The sequence below is a fragment of the Chenopodium quinoa genome, unplaced genomic scaffold (assembly GCF_001683475.1).
Source record: "Chenopodium quinoa cultivar QQ74 unplaced genomic scaffold, ASM168347v1, whole genome shotgun sequence".
Classification (NCBI taxonomy): Eukaryota; Viridiplantae; Streptophyta; class Magnoliopsida; order Caryophyllales; family Amaranthaceae; genus Chenopodium; species Chenopodium quinoa.
Window position 1 is genome coordinate 2,428,386 of NW_018742763.1, and position 5,921 is coordinate 2,434,306.

The following is a 5,921-nucleotide window of genomic DNA, read 5'->3' on the forward strand; positions in this document are numbered from 1 at the left end:
AAAACATAGAAATAACCATTATTTAATTACAAGTCATAGACAAAATAAATGTGCCTACAAGCACGATCAAAAGACTATCTTTGTCGTCTGCTTCTCGATGCACATGGTATCCAATACCCTCTTACTTGTGATGCCCTTTCACTTGGTTCCTGAAAAGGAAGCATAAAGTGAGTTATACATGGTATCCAATACCTATGAATAGCTTTACACACAAGTGTTAATGAAGATACCTGAGGCAGATGCCACATTCCTCTCCTCCTCCTCCTTTCGGAAGAGCTTGCATTCCCTCTTGTAGTGGCCTTGCTCACCACAATAGAAGTACCGCATCCTTGCCTTGTTCTTGAACTCCCTCCTCCTTGCTCTCAAGGGCCTCTCGGTCACTCCTTAGGCGGTGGCTCGGCAAAGAAGTTACATCACCACCTTTAAAGAGCGTGTCTTCTTTCCCGCAGCTATATGCACTCTAAGTGCATCATAGCCCGAGTGGAGTGAAGCAAGATCCAAGAAGCTGCATGTGTTTGAAGAGCCTAGTCATTCCAAGAACATGAGGTCGGAGGGGCATCCCGGGTCTCAATTTGGTATTGTAGACCCTTGACAAAAGCCAGCGCCTTTCCTTAGCAAGACAACCCACATCCGGTGGCTTTATCTTCATGTTTGAGAGTGACCTAGTCAAATCAAACACGAGTCCATCATAGTTACCATTGTCACTCTTGGTGACTCTTATGTTGACAACATCCTCCAATGATTTGAGGAAAATGTCCGGAAAATAGAAGGAGAGCTTTTCCTTCCAATCTCCCGGGATGGAATTAGCCATTATATATGTGACTTTCTTGCAATCGGAAGACCATTTCTTATGAGCCTCATCGCTCATGATTCCCTTAGAGAAGATGCTTGGAATGGGAGTGTCAAGAGTGTACTCCAAGGAACAATTCCGAAGATTTTTCCTGAGTTCCTCCTCCCATTCCTTGAAATTGACTTTGTCAGGGAGTTTCGAGCACATAGAATTGTTGTTTGAGTTATTTGCAGACATGTTTCTACAATTGGAAGAATTTGAAATGAAAAACCATTCATAAACCAAGAAGTTTGAAATTTTAAAGCGTTCATGCAAATTTTCAATCTTATTGAGCATTTTATCCACGCATTAACATTAGTCCCTTTTAGGCGAGAATAAAATGATTCCAAGATCCCAAAAATCAAAAAGTGATTAAGCATGGTTTAGCTTGTCTTAACACTTAATATTTTAGGGTAAGCAATCCAATTGCTAATAGCTCCGAGCTACTATTGGTTCGATAAAACGTCACATCTAATGCTTCCTTGACATTTTATCTCCATTGACATGACATCTAAGGACTTCTTACCGATATTGTTGAGCTTAACCAATACAACTTGTATACCTAGTATACCTTACGTTCCTAGGGAAGTAGTGATGCCTCACTTTTGCATAGCTTATCACATACGCGCATGAGTTCGGTAAGTGTTGTTCTTGGAATAGGATATTTTAGCTCAATATTTTAGGGACCTAGGGTTTCTATGTTGGTTGATTTAAGTGAACTCAATTAATCATCGCAACATTTGAAAACCTAAACATGCACCTAACATATCATTCACATATATATAAGAACAATTATATATAGCAAACATGAAATAAGATGCATTTTGCAACTAGCATGACCCCTTGAAATTCTTCAAATCTTCAAGAGTCTTCATCTTGGTTCGTCTTCATAGAAACGCCGTCTTGAGACATCTTCGCCAAAATGAAATTACTAGCTACTACGACTAGGATTAATCTAAATATTAAGGTACAAAAATACGCAACGGTACGCAGACCGTATTTAGATTTACAAAAATACATAATGGATCGCAGTCCGTATTTACTATCCTAATTAGGCCCCAGTAGTTGCCATTTTCACGAAACCTGTGAAACAATATATCTTCCATTCATCCATTCACTATATGTGAACGGCCCATGCATTTTACAACGAAAAACAAGTATCAATGCATAACGCGCGCGAACTACTAACTAACTTAGGTGGTTAATCCAATTAACGCGCCTAATTAAAACTAGTCAAAGTTCTTTAACATTTTATGTGATTATGACGCAATTATTTCATGCAATTAACGAAGCTCCTACTAAATTCCGCATCCAACTTAATTAATCCAATTAATTAAGTCGGTTAACCCAAATTTTGTCAAAATAAAAATTTTGCAAGGACGGAAGAACTGAGGCCTAGCCTCGTAAAATAATCAAATAAATTAAATAAATTAAAACGGCAAGATTTTGCAAAACATGTAGCCCACGCATCGAAATATCAGCCTACTCAAAACCGATTGCCTAGCATCCTAGCCATGGGCTAGGCTTTCTAAGAACCAAGGCTATGGTGGGGCTGCTTGGGCGCTGGCAGCATGCCTAGCAAGGCATTGCTACGCCTGCTAGCACAAGCATGCATCGCAGCATGTTGCGCATGTTAGCATGCGTGCTAGCAGGTGTGGCTGGGCCAGCTTGCGGTTCCCTGCTTTGCTGGCCAGCAGCATTGCGAGCATCCTAGTAGCCACGCACCACAAGCCACAAACATATCCCTTGCGCACACATAACCCTACCACACAATCACAACGCTTCAAGGTGGGAGCACCACCATGCGCACCAAGGCAGCCACATGTGGGTTGCGTGAGTAGCCCGGCTAGCCTTGGTGGCGTTTGGGTGATTTTACCTCAATTTGCGTGCTAATAATTTGGGATTTTAATCCCGATATACGTGTGACATAAAATTAATTCTAAATTTGTTTTAGAATCAATTTAGAGCAAAAGGAAAATTTTAAAATAATTCCAACTTAATTAAATTCAATCTAAATAGTGCACAAGCCTAAATTATTCAAGAACCATTCATTAAATCAATTTAGGTCTATCTTGATGCTTCAAGATTGAAGGGCTACACTCATAATTAATTTAATCAAATGTAAATTAATAATGAGATTTGACAAAATGAAAGGGGTTGGAAAGATAAATCCTTTCATCCAATGAAAAATTTCCCAACAATAACTTGTGTAAAATTGAAAAAATTACATCTTCTAATATGAAGATTAATCAAAATTTAATCACAAGTTTTGAACATTAAGGACTTTAATCAACACAAAAATGATTAAATTCAAAAATTAGTTCAACATGGAATTTAGCAATCAAAGTTCCAACCAAAAATGTGAAAAATTGCAAGTTCACCATAAACATTCACACTTAAAGCAATTTATTTGCAATAATGTGAAAAATTCAAGTTTATGTGAAAAGTGAACACACCAAATTAAGCACCAATTATGAATTCATAAACATGTTTAATGAGGTTTATAATTGCAGTAGATTAGGGATGCAACCATACATTTAATCTACCTTCAACATGCAATAATTAATCAAGGTTACAAGATTTAAAATTTTTCAACAAAAATGAAAAAACCCTCGAAAAACATATTTCTTGGTGGATTTTGGCTTATGGACAATCCTAAAAGAGCCAAAAAGGATTTAGAACATCGATTCCACCCAAAAATACTATTTTTGAGTCAAAATCTGGGGTCGTCAGCCAAAATTGAAAAAAATACGAGATTAAAATTAATTAAAACGAGCTTCTAATCCAATTAGAAAGCACAACCAGAAATTTAAATCAATTTTAAATCACCTTAATTAATTATTAGTCACAATAATTAAAGTGAGCGCGGCTCCGATACCGTTGTTAGGTTTCGTAGAGTTCGACTCTACGCGAAAGAGAAACCCGCCCAAGACCCGCACACTAATTAAAGCGACTAAGCATGCAATCACTAATAAAAAAAAATTAAGAGAGAGAAGAAAAGGCATTCTTACCCTTGGCGCGTGCTTCGCTCGAATCCCGAGCTCTTACTTGAACCCCGCAAATGCGTAGGTTTCCGACGGCTCGTACCCGCGAACCCGACCCGAACGATCCAAGTCCCGAAGGTTAGTTAGGACCCGACCAATAAAAACTAGAGTTTTATGAACTTAAGGTTTTCTCACTTTTCTAAGGAGATGCCAATGTGATGCTACGGCTATGCTCGTACTTGTTTCTTGTGATTTTGCAAAGCTTGGTTTCGACGCCCTAGGCTCGATATCCGACGTCTTTGTTCGTTAAACTCTGACGACTCATCAAATCCTTCGGATTGATTCGCCGTCTCGGATCGGTTGTTCGATAAGGTTCGACCCGAAGGGTTTAGTCAAGATTAAGCTGTAATATTAATTGTACATTAATAGTACTGATCAGAAGCGGCTTCCACCTAGGCATTCCGATCACTTGACCATACTGAAGAATTAGCTCTCCAATAATTCTAAACCGTCTATTGGAATAATACACTTTTTGGAAGGACACCATTCCTTTTAGTCTCCACTTCTGCGGGTTGCTATGGTTGTTCATCCTCGGCGGTAGAGCCGTCGTATTGTTCGGGGTGTCGTGGAATTTTTTCTAGGACACCACGAACACTTTTCACTTTCCTTGAGGTGAGATGACCATAACCCCTCTTGACTTCACCATCATTACCATCCTAGAGTTTTGGTCCATTCCACTCATAGTAGACGGGATGCATAGTCTGGTGTCTCCCGAGACTGTGGAGCTGCTAGGCCCTATTGTTCACCGAGCCGCTACTGAGGTCAATGTTTAAACTCTAGCATGAGGACCCCCGCAGGGCGCTACTTGCCGAGGCTTTCGATGACGATGCGACCACCCCGGAGCAGCGGGTGCGCATCTTTATTCTTATTCTCCTGTCGAGGACTTTCTCTCCTGACAGGGAAAGCCGTGTTTTGCTGCACTATCTCTCCTCTGTGCGCGATCTTAAACAGATCGACACATATAACTGGGCCAGCCTTGGCTATGCTGACTTGCTTTTGGGATTGCGAATGGCTTGTCGTCAGCGACAGTGTAGTTTACAGATTACTCTTTCTAGTTTCTGGAAGATCGTAGTGGTATGCGTCCATTTGGTGAGTTTTAATTTTCTTCTCGATATCTATCGAGTCTTATGTTTTCTATCTCTCTGTAGGTCTGGCTCTACGAGTACTTACCTTTTTTGGCGTCGGCAAGGCCTCAAGCTAGAGGGCTCCCGATCGCCGCCAGTTAACAGGGACGCCATGCTGTCATAGTTACTAATGTTCTGTTAGGGCTGTGATCCTTGAGGTGAAGCTTCTATCATTGGTTTTCTTGTTCCTTAGGATTTTATCACAAATCCTTGACTTATTCCTTTTTCTTTATAACGCCCAGATGTTCTGTATCGCCCATGGACCGATTTGGGCGATTTCAGGTTGGCTTCTTAGTACACTGCTGAGAGGCGTTTTTTCTAGGGTACCTACGACATAGTATGGTACCTGGGCGAAAGGGTGGTCATTCAGCATTCCTCGGTTGTTCATGTAGTTCCCAGTGATCCTCCTGGTGAGATGATCAGTTAGGAGCGAGTCCAAATCCATGCTGCTACCAGAGCGATCGATGAGGATTGGCATATATACAGTTATCTTGACCGTCCTTACGTGGAGGTGTTGCTTCCTCGGCTAGCTCCGCCACCCTACCGCGAGGAGGAAGTTTGTCATTATTGACTATCCATTTCATTTTTTTGGTAATCCCTAACGGCGTCTTACCGTTTTCCTTTACGTTTTGCAGGTGTCAGAGGAGTTTGCGGAATTTGTGCCTCCGCAGATGTCTATCACTTATCAGGGGACGTATGTACCTGTTGAGGAGCTGATCCCTCCAGCACGTAAGAAGTGGAAATTAGTGTCCTAGTCCATTCCTCGTCACCAGACCTGGGTGAGTTCTCACTCTTCTGCTTGCTTCGTGTATATATTTTGTGTTGTGCTGACTTTATCTGTTTTGCAGTTCTCTTGCAAGGTGGTAGTATGGATGGCAGCAGCCATGGACGCCTTCCGATACCAGCTGGTGAAGTAGAGTTGCC